Source organism: Mus musculus, chromosome 13 (genome assembly GCF_000001635.26).
Source record: "Mus musculus strain C57BL/6J chromosome 13, GRCm38.p6 C57BL/6J".
In the NCBI taxonomy this organism is placed as follows: domain Eukaryota; kingdom Metazoa; phylum Chordata; class Mammalia; order Rodentia; family Muridae; genus Mus; species Mus musculus.
Genome location: NC_000079.6, coordinates 47,142,379 through 47,158,155, shown reverse-complemented (window position 1 = coordinate 47,158,155; position 15,777 = coordinate 47,142,379). Strand labels below are relative to the sequence as shown.

At 46.0% G+C, this 15,777-nt stretch overlaps 1 protein-coding gene and 1 long non-coding RNA gene across 2 annotated transcripts in view; one reads left to right on the top strand and one right to left on the bottom strand.

Moving 5' to 3' along the window:
• The window catches only part of Rnf144b (ring finger protein 144B), a 125,272-nt gene that overhangs the window by 89,836 nt on the left and 19,659 nt on the right, over positions 1-15,777 (bottom strand). The gene's annotated exons all lie outside the window — the stretch shown is intronic.
• A930002C04Rik (RIKEN cDNA A930002C04 gene) lies at positions 9,486-14,216 on the top strand. Its single transcript, NR_126083.1, has 3 exons — positions 9,486-9,690; positions 10,543-10,658; positions 12,031-14,216. It is a non-coding gene; the product is annotated as an RIKEN cDNA A930002C04 gene (long non-coding RNA).

The window sequence follows — 15,777 nt, the reverse complement described above, 5'->3', positions numbered from 1 at the left end:
TTTTTTATCATAAATCACCAATGTAAACTAGGATCTTATTGGTCTACTTATCTTCTTTATTTTACTTCATTTATTTTTATTTAGTTTTGTGGGGTTTCTTTTCTTTCTTTCTCTCTTTCTCTCTCTTTCTTTCTTTCTCCCTTTCTTTCTTTCTTCCTTTCTTCTCTCTCTCTCTCTCTCTCCCTCTCTCTCTCTCTCTCTCTTTCTTTCTTTCTCTCTTTTTTTAAATTGGGTCTCATGTAACCCAGGCTAGCTTCAAACATACTCTCTAGCTCAGGCTGATCTGAAACTCCTGATTCTACTGTTTTTACCTTCCAAGTGCTGGGATTACGGCAATACCTCACCTGGCTCTTGTTTGTTTATTTAACAAGTCTTTATGTTGATGTAGTTACTTTGGTCTCAGCTGTGCTATATGTCCTGTTTAAGGCAGACCACCCCACCATCAGCAAGCTTTTGCAAAATCCTAAATCAATGGCTGGGCACAGATGGGGAAGTGGAAAGATGCGAGACTTGAGTCTCTGTTATAGCTTCATGCGGTTTGGGGAGTCCCAGCTTCCCAGGCTCCATGGCCAAAGGAAGATAAACTCTACAGCTGGAAGGCTCAAAAGGAGTGGGGGATAATTAAATACACTCCAGCGCTCGGCTCCCGGATCTTCCGATGGACGCGCAGCAGAGTTAAATGCACCCAATGGACTGGACCCAAACAAAATGCCTTTCCAAAGCTCGGAGGGCATCCAAGGATTGGCGCATTAACAAAATGCATTTGTATAAAACAAATATAGGAAAGAAAGTGGGGAAAGGAAAGGGACCAAATGCAAACAAAGGCTGAAATGCTGAGGTCCGAGATGAGCAGCCCCACACCCTTGCCCTGCCTGATTTCTCTCCACTCCTCACAAAAAAAAAAGAAAGAGAGAGAGAGAGAGAGAGAGAGAGAGAGAGAGAGAGAGAGAGAGAGAGAAAGAAAGAAAGAAAGAAAGAAAGAAAGAAAGAAAGAAAGAAAGAAAGAAAGAAAGACAAACCCCACAGCGGTCACCTAATTTCTCCCCACCGTCAATAACAGCTCCTGAGCCGCTGACTGCCATCTGGAAAGGCTCTTAGAACAGCTTTGACCCCAAAGCATTGACTCCACCCTCCCTCTTGCTACTAGGCTACCAACCTTTCGAAAAACCAGCGTGTTTACCAGTACTGCAGGATGACAGATCTTGAACTGACCTCTGAGGAAAAGCCCCACAAGGCTTGCCCTTTCCACCCAGCAAAGGGATAGAGTGACCCAGAGGCAATAGATCAGGATGCTACAAACTCAAGGCTAGCAAGTTCTAAGCCAGTCAGGGATGCATAGGGGGAGTCTGTCTTTAAAACAAAAATCAGGGCCAATGAGATGGCTCAGCAGGTAAGGAAACTTTCTATCAAACCTGCTTACCTAAATTCAATCCCCAGGACCCCCCATCAGAGAAGGAAAACTGACTCCTTCAAGTCCCCTCTAACCCACACACATGTGCGACAATGCACAGACATGCACCACAAATAAACAAATAACGTCAACAAATAAGACGAGCAAGAAAAGCTAAGTGTGGCAGCTCAGGCCCGAAATTTCAGAATATAAGAGTCAGAGGCTGTAGGATTAGGAGTTCAAGGTCATGCTTGGCTTCATAACAAGTTCAAGGTAAGCCTAGCCTAGGTGAGACCCTGTCTTTAAAAAAAAATTACAACAGAGGGCTCTTTGAGATCCCATTTTCCTCTGCCAGCACTTAACTTTAAATAAGTAAACAAACAAACACCTGGTGCTAAGTCTCCCAAAGAAAGGGTTCTGTCCTTCGCTCCACGGCCTCCTGTGAGCTGTAAGGTGGCCACAGGCACGAGAAGGCAGAAACTAGACCTATTCTTCCCTAGTTGAGATAAACTGTAAACAAGTCCATTTTCCTTTATCACGGGGAACTATGTAGCAGTTTTAAGGAGCCTGAGTGTCTGGCATCTATCTCTGAGCATGGCACAATTTTCTTGCTATTTAAGAGAATTATATCAAATTGTACTTTGTGGGGGGAGAGGAAACACTGGTTAAGTAGTTGTTTAAAAGTCCAGAACAGGGGGCTGGAGAGATGGCTCAGTGGTTATGAACACTGGCTACTAGTCCAGATGTCCTGAGTTATTGGTTCGCAAGCATCTACAACAGGATCTGATGCCCTCTTCTGTCATGCAGGCATACATGCAAATATAGTACTCATCTACAAAAATAAATTCTGTAACTCCAAGAACCTCACGCAGACATACATGCAGGCAAAAATCCCATACATATAAAATAAAAATAAACAAATTCAAAGGAAAAGGAAATAAAAATGCTATATTTGAGCATTTTCTAAAATCACACTTCTTACAGAATACTCTTTGTGTCTCCTTTTGTAAAAGAAACATCACTGGGAGCAAGGACTAACCGTTCCTTAACTTCTAAATGAGCGGGACATGCTGGAGCATCCGGGAGGCAGAGACAAGTGGATCTCTGTGAGTTCAAGGCCAGCCTGGTCAACACAGTGAGTTCCAGGAGAGCTAGGACCACAGAATGAATCCCTGTCTCAAAAAAAAAAAAAAAATCTAAATGTGATTATTTACATTTTGTGTAAGTTACACACACAATCACACCCACAGTTCCTTAGTAATGAGAGATAAACAAGGCAACCTTTGCTTTTGGCCTGGAGATACCATCTCATTACTTAAGGAAGTCAATTAAAGCACAGATTCTGAGAGACACTGAACACGGAACTGTGACAGCAACAGCATAGCTCCTTAAACCCTGACACCACACAGTAACCCAGTCCCTGTAAACGATGCTTAAGACCAGGGCGTTTCTAAGCTAACAGCGGTGCTGCTTTTCCCCAGTACACAGACAGACTTAGCCTGCTGGGCTGGAAGAATGAAACTGGGTTTAAAGGGTAAATTGTTAAGTGTGTGTACAGTGTGGTGAAGGACTGGAAGTTGGGACATGGAAAAAATGAAAGCAGTGAAGGTAATTCACTTACCAGAAAAAGATTTTATAAAACACAATCAACTCATTCAATGAAAACAATGCAGAATTAGGTCAGCTAGGCTGAACACATAATCCGGAATTAGGTCAACAACTTGGACCTAGAAACCTGCTTCCTGTGTCCTGACTCCACAGAATCTGGTCAATGCTTGCTTTCTCATCCACTGGCCTGCTGCTCAAGAGCTGGAGAAGAACTACATTCAGATGAGGCCCGTTGCCTGTGAAAGGTGAATGAATGACTGTGAGACCCACCCCGCAGCCACCGGGAGTCCTAGCAGGAGCAAGTCACAGCTGAACAGAACATAAACTGTACAGAGTCGGTGTGTTTTGCGGGTGCTCAGTTCTTGGAAACTTCTAGGTCTGCAGAGAGGAGAAGATGTACCAAACCTGGCTGGCACCACTCCCTTCAAACCTCCAGGTGGGTTAGGGACAGCTTCTGGGTGGTCCCCGACCTGGTCCTGCATGCAAGACTAGCCAGAACAAAGCTGGCTCCTTCGTCCTTCCTTTTCTTAGGTGCCGAGGCTCGTGTGACATCTATTCTAGTCCGCTGTGTACGTGGTCCCAAGCATCTTCCTGGGTCCTGCCTCTCCTCCTCGGACCCTTTGTACTGTAACCTAGCCGTCCCCCAGGCTGGGCAAGCATTCTGCCACTGAGGTGTTTATCTCCAGCCCATCCTGTTTCTACTCCATGATTCCTGCTTCCTAGGGCTGGAAAATCCGAGTGCTCGAATTCGCATTAAGGTGCGGATAGCAGACAGTGTCTCTTTGCGCCTCCACCCGTGTTCTCTCCTTGCTAAATTATACCAATCTCCACAGCTCTGCACTGGAGGGCATTACGGAGAATAAATGGGGGCACAGGTTTGGATTGGAGGGCTGCTTTCCTGACGCCCCATCAGCTTGCTGGGAAGCGGTGATCACATGTAGCAATACACGTGGCCCTTCTGTCCCACGAGGTAGAGGAAGTGGCTCAGCTGGCCGGATGGCTCCGGGGGTAAAGGTGCTTGTGGTTTGTAAGCCTGGAGACCTGGGTTCAGTCCCTGACACTCACATAAACTTGGAAAGAGAGAAAGTCACAAAATTGTCCTCTGGCTTCTAACACTCGATGGGACACTTACCCACCCACACCTCACACACTCATACATCACACATCTCATTCACACACACACAGACCTGCAACGGGTTATTGAAATTTTCACAGAATTAGCAATGTAAACCTCTTCTTTATGTCTACATAAGACGGGAGGAGGCCTTCCATTAACAGTCTGGGTTAACACACAAAGTGAATGTGTTTTTTATGACATCTTTGTACATAAAGTGTCATTACCTGTTGGTCTCCTTCATCCTCCACTGCTGCACGCCCCTCCCCCACTTCTGCTTTTTACTACATTTTTTCCATCATGCTAATCTCCCTCCCCACTTAAGATATCTTCTTCATGACACCTACTTCACTCCATACATAATGCAATGTAATATTAAGTCTAGGTCCTATATATAAGAGAAATTGCAATATTTAAGATGGGAGATATAAAACGTCATCAACCGCCACTGACTGCCATACTTACTTTTCAAAAGAGGTGATTGTTTGCTAGCAATTTCCTTTTTTTTTCCCTCCCATGTAAAGGCCACATTTTCAACACAATGTTTATTTCAGAAGTTGAACCAGTCAAGACCACCAATGCATTCTTTGGGGATTAGAAACTGTATAGCAACAAGAATCTACCAAACACCAGACCACGGAAGTCTGGCCTCAATTATAGGAGGGCAGCCGGGGTTTAAAATCTATTATGGAATGTTTGCCACGGATGTTCTGGTACTGTCAGGAAAGCCTGGAGAGACTTAATTCCAGATCTGGATTGACTTAGAGCTCCCTTCTAAGGAACCTGCTCCGAGGTTGTGAGGCAGTGTCTATATGAAAAAATTTCAAGCCATCCACAAAGAGTTGTTTACTTCCGGTGTAATAACACCAGGCCCATGTTCCACAGACTCTTTGATTTGAGCCAAAGATAAATTCAAGGTGTGGCACCTGCTGAGAGTCAACTGCACAGAATCTCTGGCCAGGAGAAAATTTCATATTCTCTTACCACTTTACAAAGAAACAGCCCCAGGAAGGCTTAAGATTTGCCCAGGTCTCAGAAGCGCCACACCCACAGGGCCACGGGACTTCACCAGGATGAATTAACTTCCATAACAAGGCAGCCAGAGTTCTCATTTACAATGAGAAAAATGGGTCCCTTCTGCGCTCAGGGCAGTACCAACATGCTAATTGCTAGTTCAACTTGTATTGCACCTCTGCATACAACAAACAACAAAACCTCAGTTAATGAAGACAGACCACAGCCCTGAGTTTATCCAACTTTAGGCGCTGCTGACTATTAAACAGAGCTAAACAACAGCGAGCTTACAACTTTCCCCCAGCAGGACAGGTAAAAGGAAGCGGACACATTGTTTCCAATCTGTTTGTGTGCTAGATATAGCAAAACTACTTGATTTGGATTTAAGCTTCTGTAAACAACTTCTGAGATGGGCAATAGCCACCAGGCACTGTCAGTAGGCACCTCGCTGTGTAAATGGCGAGCAGGATTCTTAATTATAGTCTACAGCGCCCTCTAGTGTTCCTATGCAAAAACTTCTTGCCATCCTTGAGTATGGTCTGGTTGCCCTCAATTAGGCCCAGTGTTCTATCTTCCTGTCTGGCTTACTGTTTCCCCGGATCTATATGTCTGTCTGTTTACTTTAATGGAAAACTGATACTAAGAGACGCAATAAAACAAGCCTGGATTCATTTACTAGCCTTCTCCTTTGTATTTTCTTTCCATCTTGGATTTGTCTCGTGTTGTGTGCGGCACACATGCAGTAAGCAGAGGTCGTTGCAGCATGTGAATAAACCTGAAAGGGGACGATGACTGGTTCCACTTCCCCCAACCCTCCACACTCAGTGGACGTAATGTTTCCAAGAACATCAAGCCACTTGCTTACAAGGAAGGGAGGGAGGGAGGGAGGGAGGGAGGGAGGGAGGGAGGGAGGGAGGGAGGGAGGAGAATCCACACACAAGGGATTCCAAGGACTGTACCAAGTGCAAGGGCAGCTCTGGTGGTGTGGAGAGCAATACCCTCCGCCTGCTGCCCTCCATCCTTCACATTCATCAACAAAGGTGTGCCATGATGGTCTGCGCTCAGCCCTACAAGACACATAGAACCTCCGAGGCACCGCTGGACGTTCACAGCATCCATGGGAAATCAAAGTGTAGAGCCATGCGATGTCCACAGGTAGAGGCTAAGGGTGCTTTGTGGGAGAATAGGGAAACATGTCTACACACCTGCTAGATCAGGCTCACCAAAAGGCTCACGTGCTAAAGACAAGGTTGGGTCTCAGCCTAGAATAAACCTCCGCTTCGTGTGAAACCTATCAGGAACCTTCAGCCCCTTCCATGCTGGTATCTGTCTGATGGCTATGGACCTAACAGCTCTAATAAATCTCATATACCACCCCAACCACACACACACACCAAAAAACCCAGTCCTTCTCAGTGCCTCCAGGGACCTCATTGATGGGATCTGCAATAGATCTTTTCCATAGCAATGAGCTCAAACACGGGAGTATATCCTGGTTAAGATACCAAGGTCTGAATTTCTGATTCAGCAAAGTTGCATATGAAATGGCTTGCCCCACCCCCACCCCCACCCCAGACCCACAGCCACAGGCAGGGAGGCAGGACAAAGTGACATCAGTAACCAAGTGCAAGCTCAGAACCACAGATGTGCTGAGAAAGCAATGGCCATTCACATCAAAAATGAGTCCCTATTTTGAGAACCCTGTCCTCAGAGTCTGCGGCTGATAGTCTGCAGCTGCGGAGTGGAGCGCGCTTACGCAACGCTCAGGCCCACGGATGGGTCTCTGGCAATGACTTTGCCAGTTTCTGATTTCAAGGCTTTGTGTTCACATAAAAAAGGGGGAACAGATGCGAATGTGCTTGCGGTGGAAGCGGAAGAAATGTACATAAGCAGTTGGCCGCTTCCAGTGTCCTGCGTACGTCACCCAAACTTCATCTGAAGATCAATTAACTCCAGCAATGACCTGCGGCCTCTCCTCAAACTCACGAAGCCTGGTGATGTTTTTTGGAGGTTGAGTCTATTTAAGATGAAACACTTGATGGTGTTATAGATCTTACTGCACTTTAGCAGTTCAACTTATCTTATTGTCAAGTTTATCTTATTTAATTATGTGCTTGTATGACCATAGGGATATGAGGGCTCTCTACGCCGCTGCCTCTCTCCAGTGTCAGGATTAAATTCCTAGAACACAAACCATTAATTCTGTCACCAGTACAACATAAAGACTTAAAGACAATTTAAGCTTCAGGTTGGAACCGTTTCTGAGAAAACCCAGGAACTTGGCCCTATTAAACTATCACAAGGATATCTGGGCAAAGGTGTTCATCGTGCAGCATGGCTGTTTAGTGATTGGCTCAAGGTGCAGAGGAACAGCTGGAAACACAGGTCCGCTGTGCGCACCAGCATTTAAAGGACGTGAAAAGCTCCCTCACCCCGCCCAAATGTTTGTCTTTTTAAGTCAGAGAAAATATAAGGATTTTTATTACATCATTGCTGTTGTTGGCTGGCAGGAACAGGGACGTGTTCATAAATATACATGTATATGGGAGTGAAAAAAAACCTATCAAGATACACACACTATACTTGCTTGTCTGTTTCAGAAATATGCTGCCATCCCTTGACCGTCCACAGCCCCGTCTGCAACTGCACGCCCCACCTCAAAGTCAGGTGGGTGAGCAGTTGGCTCTAAGAGCAGCTGGGAGGCCTGTACTTTCCTCTAGGTATCACAGGGTATGTTAACAATCTAATGAGGGATTTCTCACCTAGTTTTCACTCGCCAACCTCACAGCCCTCCCCCTCCCTCCACACACAAAATTGATAAACATTCCCGGGACAGCGCTGGCGGTCAAAGACCAGGTTGACAGTTACGTATTTGTACCAGGTAAGCGTGGGCCTGTGACCGGGAGGCTCAGCCTAACACAAGGTCGGGGGAAGAACAGCACAGATCCAAGAGGATGTAAAACTTCTAGAGGCATCCAGACTCCGCTGTACCCAAAGGCCTTCTGAGGGACAAGCCACTTGCTTTAGGTTTGGAAAAGACAAATAATTGCTCTCAATTGCTTTTTAAAATGAAGAGGCAGCTTTCAAAACTTTCCAGTGAGCTCTATGAATAATGAACCGGTCCATCCTCGCACTATAAAACTCTGTGGGCCGGGCATGGTGGCGCACGCCTTTAATCCCAGAACTCGGGAGGCAGAGGCAGGCAGATTTCTGAGTTTGAGGCCAGCCTGGTCTACAGAGTGAGTTCCAGGACAGCCAGAGCTACACAGAGAAACCCTGTCTCGAAACAACAACAACAACAACAAAACAACTCTATGGAAGCAGAATGAAGGTGATTGGGTTGGTATTGATACCCGTGTGCCGCAAAATAGAAAAGCGTCAGCTAGGAAAGGGCTAGTGTACTGTAATCTGGGTGTAATCGCGCGTTTATTTTTGGTATAGACCTTGTATAGTTACATATTTTTCCTATTCACTGAAACAGTTCAGCAAGGAGGAAGGGATAGAAGGAAGGGATGACAGGAGCTACAGAACAGAAGTAAGCTGTTCTAGGGAGGTACTGCACCAAAGAGCCACTGCAGATAACAGCTGGGTACGTCTTAAGCCTTAAGGAAACGGAAGATGTGGAGGCTGGGAAAATGGCTTGGAGGTTAAGAACACTTGCTCTCACAGAGGACTAAGCATTCCCACCAGATGGCTCAGAACCACTCATGACTCCAGTTCCAGGGGATCCAATGCCCTCTCCTGGCCTCCCTCCCTGGGCACCTGCACACTTGTGTGCGCGCACAAATACAGTCACATAGATAAAAGCCAAATAGACCATTAGAAAAGGAACTGATGACTGAGCACACTAATACCTAACCTGATTTAAATACGTAATAGAAACACTTATTAAATGACCGTATAGGACCCCAATGGCTATGAACAATTTTTACAATCTGTAATCAGTGAAGTGACCTTAGTTCTGATTTTCTCTGGGCTGTTGAGTTTCACTGGTCTTCGTTTTCTTCCTTGGGTGCTTATATCTTGCTTGTTGGCTCAGAGAGGCTGCTTTGTAATCAGAAGTTATTCTATAAGCAATACTACTTTGAATAAATGAGTAAGCTACACCATTCTGCAAAGAGAGGAGGAGGGGGAGGGGCGTAAGTGTTATCTTCTCATTTGCTCGCTCATTCATCCTTTCGTGGGTGTGAGCGCGAGCGCGCTAACTATAGACTGTGGAGGTGGTTAAGAAAATAAGCAGAACTCTAGGTAGAGTCATCGGAAAAAGCCTGCCTGCAAAAGCAGCTACAGCTAAACTCCTACAGAATTAAAGCCAACCAACCCCGTGAAGAAGAGGGAGGGAGAGGCCGCATAGGCCCTGGTATACACGTGACCAGTGGCTGGGACTCAGGAAGAAAGAGGTGGAGTGGAACTGTAGGGAAGGGAATTAGAGAGATAAGCAAGAATCAATTCCTTCTAGAGTGCGAGAGACCATGTTTAATTTCAAGACGAGACTGTAACGTGGAACAAGAAGTCATCCGATTTACAGTTTAAGCTGACCGATCTTACTGCGTAGGGGCAGAAGGTAAGCTGGTCCTCTCTGGCTTCGTTTGTCCTTGTCACCAAGCCCTGCTTCTCTTGTCACTTTCAGCCCTGCCGTTGCTGACCCTGATCCCTGCAGCCTTAGATCCTGACAACACAGCATCCAGCTGGGGTGGGAGGTGTCTGGTGACACTCTTTCAGCCCCACCCCCACCCCACCCCAAACCTCTGCATTCTTCACCGTGTGGATCAATCTGAGCTAGCACCTTCATTTTCTGAAGGCCTGGCCACATTAGGCCCAACACATTTTATTCTCTGTCCTAAAATTCCTATCCTTGGAAGGACCAATCCCTATTCTCTCAAAACTGCCACCTCCATCACCCCTAAACTTACCTCCTAGTTCAAACTTGGTACACTGTTCAGTACTGCTGCTGGCTGTGTCATGGTATTTCCTTTGCAAATGAATCATAAAATGTCACCTGTCGGGGCCAGGCACACACCTTTAGTGCTGGCACTCTGGAGCGAGAGGCAGGCGGATCTCTGTGAGTTTGAGCCAGCTTGGTCTACATCATAAGTTCCAGGACAGCAAAGCTATGCCTCCAAAATATAAAGTGTTTTGTGTGGGTTGGGTGAGGTGCTATGAGCACGGCTGGAATATGTGTTAGAAGACTTCCATAGCGTGGGTGAGGCCCTGGGTTCTATTTGGAGGAGGGGTCAGGGCGGGGCTTAACTTATTCCTGGAACCCAAGGGATAAAGAACTATGGCTGCAATTATTTCACCTCCATATTTGTGCACATGAGCCTCCCTCTCTCCCTCTCCTTACCCCGCCACGCACACACTAACTTTAAAAGCAAAGTTTGCCTTTACTTGCTCCATTTACTTTTATTAATTACAGCTTCAGGGAACCCATCGCCGCCTCTGACCTCCGAGGGCACCAGGCATTCGAGTGGTGTGCGGACAAGACACCCATGTAGACCAAAGCAACTTACGGGAGGAAGGGTATAATTCCAGGTGCAGTCCATCATTTGGGGGAAGTCCTGGGAGAAGGGACCTCAACACATCACATCCATAGTCAGAAGCTGAGGCCTGTGTGTGCTCGGCTCACTGACCCCATTTTTACACCATCCTGGATCACAGTCACAGTGCAGCCCCTCCCCTTTCGATGGCATCTTCCAGCCTCGATTACACAGTCGGGATGATCCCACCCTCGGTCCTGCCTATAGATCAACCTCGTCAGAGGCTTTCTTTCCAGGTGGTTCTAGAGTGTGTCAGATGGGCAATCACAATGGTCACAGCTAGCTCGATGGCTAATGCCACCTACCACCAGGCCTGACAGCACCTATCACCAAGCAGTTTGATCCTAGGGACGCACAGGACTGTAGGAGAAAACCACTCCCCAAAATGGTGTCCTGACCTCCACAGGCACACAGGAAAGGCCACACGCAAATACATGTAATCTTAAATTACTATTAAAATAGCGGATTGTTTTAAGCGAGCTTTAAAATCATATTTGAGGTTTCAATTCCACATCCAATGTCAAAAAAAAAAAAAAAATGTTCCTAAGTGACAAAATTCCATCTTCTGTCACTCCCAAGCAGGGGGCGGAGGAGGTTGCTGCTTCAGAGTAAATATATTTGGGGATGCTATAATTACTCCTATTCTTGTTCTGAAAATGGAAAGGGACCAGGGGCTCCACATAAGTGACACTTAGCAGCAGCTGACCGAGGTGGCTCGCTGCTGCCCTCTGAGCCCAACAGAGAAGAGTTAATGGAACAGAACACTTATGCAAGAATAACTCCCTCCCTGCTCTTAAAATGGCTTTTACTTTGATGGTTCTTTTTTTTTTTCCCCTCCCAAATGTCAAACCTATTATTGTTAACAACCCTTCAGGGTGTGTCAGACAGCCACTTAAGTGTGTTGTGGACACCCCCGTGTGTGAGTGGAAGCATCTGCAACTCCTTTAAATGCTAAGGATCCTCAGGCTAGAACCCTACCCTGCGTGTTGTGCCTGGGTTCGCTGGCTGAAAGGCTAATGTAGATATTAAGACTTTCTCAATATTTTCGCCTGCTGCAGAGATGGCTACAATAATAATAAGAGAACAATGATTCGTATTTCAAAAGCTGAGTAGCAAAGACGGTGATGAGTAGCACATGTTCCCCTGAAAATGATTCTGCCAAGTGTACACGTTGCTCATCCTGTCAGATCACACATTTGGGGGGGGGGGCATATCTCTGACTACATTCCACTACTTTCACGCCCAGCAATGAAAGCCACCCAAATACTGATCTGTAGATGCTGGCTGGGCTCGGCTGAATGCTGGGCCTGGTGGCACAGAGGAGTCAGTAAAATACCTCACCCCACATGCTTCTCATACCTCTCTAGGAACCTCAGGGATTGCGGTTCAGTTCACTCGCAGACCGAGGGCTTACAGTGCCTGGCCTGTTCCCGGGACTAGAGCATTCCACAGAGTCAACTGATACCTGCAGATGCAAAACACCATCTCTGCACTCCGCGCCACCCTTTCTCCACTGAGAACTGCAGGATGGGTAGTCAGAAGCCATGGGATGGTTGGCTCCAAGGTCCCCAGCTACGCAGCGCACTGAACAGCACTTCTCTCTGTGGGGCTTTAAGCCCAAAAAGGCTGCTTGTGACTGCACACTGTTTATGTTCATATCACATCATTTTTTTATTTCTTGGAATAACTGCACTGAAAGTCTCATTACCATCAAGACTCTGATGAGAACGAAAACAAAACCATCTCAGCCACATACAAGGAGTTAACACGAGTCAACACGTTACCTCTGCTTCCTTAAAACGTCTGCGTACTTTTTTATCTCCCACTGAACAAGATACAGCAGCTCAGTATAACTGAGTAGAGTTATATATTCAGGCAGCTTCCGACACTGTAAGAGTATATTTTTACAGCTAAAGGGAATGGCCATCAAAGAGCAACACTCTCCGTTTTCCAGTCCTTCCCAAGAGAAAGAGCATCATGCTGACTGGCTCAGGGAAGTGTGGTACAAAAAAATAAAGTAAAACAAGGAAGCAAACAGTGGCAGATCAGCCCATCTGCTAAGCCATTAGGACTGCGATGAGATAAATATAATTTAGACAGGTACCCCCAGCATGTACTTTGAGATATTGTAACTATCCAACTTTTTTTTTTTTTGAGGGATGGGGGGTGTCTCACTGTGTAGTCCTGCCATCCTAGAACTCACTATGTAGTTCAGTCTGGTCAGGAACTCACAAAAACCCTCCTGCCTCCACATCCCAAGTGCTAGGATAGATTAAAGGTGTATGCTTTTCAAACCCAGGCTTGCAACTGCTCTTTGAGTAGAGGGAAGCGACTTGAATCCAGGTCTCCACTTAGCCACACCTACTTCCGTCTTTGTTTTCCCAGCGTTCACTTAATGCTGGACGCACTAATGGATGAGGATGGTTAACATTTGACAGGATCGCCTCTCAGCATTTTTAAGATACACAAGTGTCTGGAGAGCCGCCTCTCCAGCCTGTCCTTCTCAGAGGCGGGGAACAGCTTCACCCCTAGGCATCAACACTCAAGCAGAAAGGCCTTCACAGTGGACCACAGAAAAGTGCTCACCAGGAAGTGCCCCTCCCACCCCCACGGAACGCGGCTCCTTTTCCTGTCCTAGAAAGGTGATGGCCAACGGCCTGTCTGGACTGTGTGAGAATTGACGCAGTGGGAACGGAGCTTAAATTCTACTATGCTACAGTGGGAGTCTCATGACCCAGGAGTCATATGTAAAAAAGAATATGCACTGTTTCCCAGACTACCTGTGTGTAAGTCTTAACTCTCAGGAGGATTTTCCAAGCGCAAAGGGTTAAGGAGCACTATGACAGTAATTTTTCTGAGCTGTCTGATCACTGCCGGTCACCTGTCATAAAGCCAAAGGGACAACACATGTCTGAGTTAATCTGTTTGTTCTTATAAAGCATTCGAGATTATTCCTAAGAAGCAACTTAATGAAAAAGAACGCCTACGGTCGGAAGTTCCAAGAGCCAGCATGATGGGTAAGGCCAATTTCTGGAGTCTTTGTGAGGGAAGGCAGGAAAACCCAGATAACAAAATAAATAAGAACCTCCAATACCAACAGTGGCAGCATATGACCAGGGTGTCCAGCTCAAACAAGAACGAGCTGCTTCCAAGGCGGCCGTGCTTAGGAACATACAGAATCCAGCAAATGCTTCTCCTTTGGAGAAACCAAGCACAACTTGGTTACAGCTTACAGCCTCCACTGCCCCTATCTCTAGTGAAAAGCTCCCTTTTCCATCCCTCACAGGACGCAGCATGGGGGGCCCAGCTCTGCCCTCCTCGCTCATCCATACATCTTTCTATCAAGGCTCGGGATGAAAACCTGGAGTAGGGAGCAGAGCCGTCACAAATTGTGTGACATAGCTTCAAGGTCCCTGAATATCCTATTTTTTGACTCTGACAAGACAGGAGTCAAAAAGTCAAATTGAGAAGCCGGTGACACCATCTCTGCTCTCAGGGCACATCTGAGTCTAATGGCTTTGCCACTTGAACCTTCCTTCCAAGTTGACTGCAAAAGAAAAAAAAAAAAAAAAACCCTAATGATGGAGCCATTCGTGAACCTGCACACATCCATCAAAAAGGATGAGAGCAGGGCACGCTGCTTTTCTCCCAAGGTCTTGAAAGTCAGGAAAAGTAAAACATATTTAAGCTAACAAATCTCATGAAAAGGTGGCAAGAAAGAGAGAAAAAAAGGAAGGAAGGAAGAAAGAAAGAAAGAAAGAAAGAAAGAAAGAAAGAAAGAAAGAAAGAAAGAAAGGAAGGAAGGAAGGAAGGAAGGAAGGAAGGAAGGAGAGAGAGAGACTAATTTAAAACAATCACAAGAGATATAGCCCCAGTGCATCCTGGGAAACCCTCTGACCGCTAAAGAAGACAAAAGCTCATAAGCAGAGAGACCGCGCATCTGGGTTTCTCTTTTGTATTCAGTCCGGGACCCCAGCCTATGGGCCAGTTCACCCTACTCCGAGCGGCTTTCTCCCTCCCTCGGTTACTCTTCTCTGGCATGGCCTTCACAGACACACCCTAAGGTATACCTAACTGATGCCCCATGCATCTTTAATCCTATCAGATTGGCAATCGGAATTAACCTTCACTCAAAGGTACACTTGGATCTAGCTCACCCATTTTAAAAGTTTGTTTAAACATCCCTATCGCAGAGACTGGGCAAAAGCCTTTAATCCCAGCACTTGGGAGGCACAGGTAGGTGGATGTCTGAATTCAAAGCCAGCCTGGGCTAGAGGGGTGAGATCCTTTCTCAAAACCAAAACAAAGCCTAGGGATGGAGCTTAGATAAGGCCCTTGATTCAAACTCCAGCACCAGAGAGAAAGAGACTGACTGACATAGAGACAGAGAGACAGAGACCGAGTAAAAAGAAAATGATCCATACCTCAAAATAGCTAGCAGCATGCTAGTCTGGTTTCCTAGAATGACAGATCAACAGAGCTAGAAAAACATTCAGGATGAGTCGTTTCAGGGCCTATTTATAGCCGAATGCCCTGAGACCCACGCAGACTGAAGGTCACACAGTAGCAGTAGGAAAAAGCTCAGAGCGGACTCCATGACTCTCAGCTCTGGGTTATGAATCCTGGTTGTAACTGTGCATGGCCATTAAAACAACTTGTGACCGGTTACAAATCATTCCTTGCTAGTTCACTACCATAGGCAAAGTTTCAAAGTTGTGAGTCAAGATACTGATATAGAAATTTAATTCCTCCTGAAATCCTAACTGCAACAACCACAGTTATACATATGGATATAGTATATGCATATAAAATCATATTTTTTGCTCTAAAGTACCAAATGTGTTACTTAGATTTCTCATTTCCCTTCTACGCTAAACCCTAAATTAAAAGCAGTTTCTGTCTTTCAAGAAAATACTCTTTAGAAAGGTTGTAACCATGGGTTACAAGCAGCCCCTAGAAATGGATACCAGATAATCTCATACTCACACCACAGAGCAGACACACTTACTGAGAACCTGTTAATATACTTAACCAAGGCACTCTGAAATACACATATATCACAATATCATGTGACTGTCATGGTTGTGTACACCTGTAGTCACAGCACTTGAGGG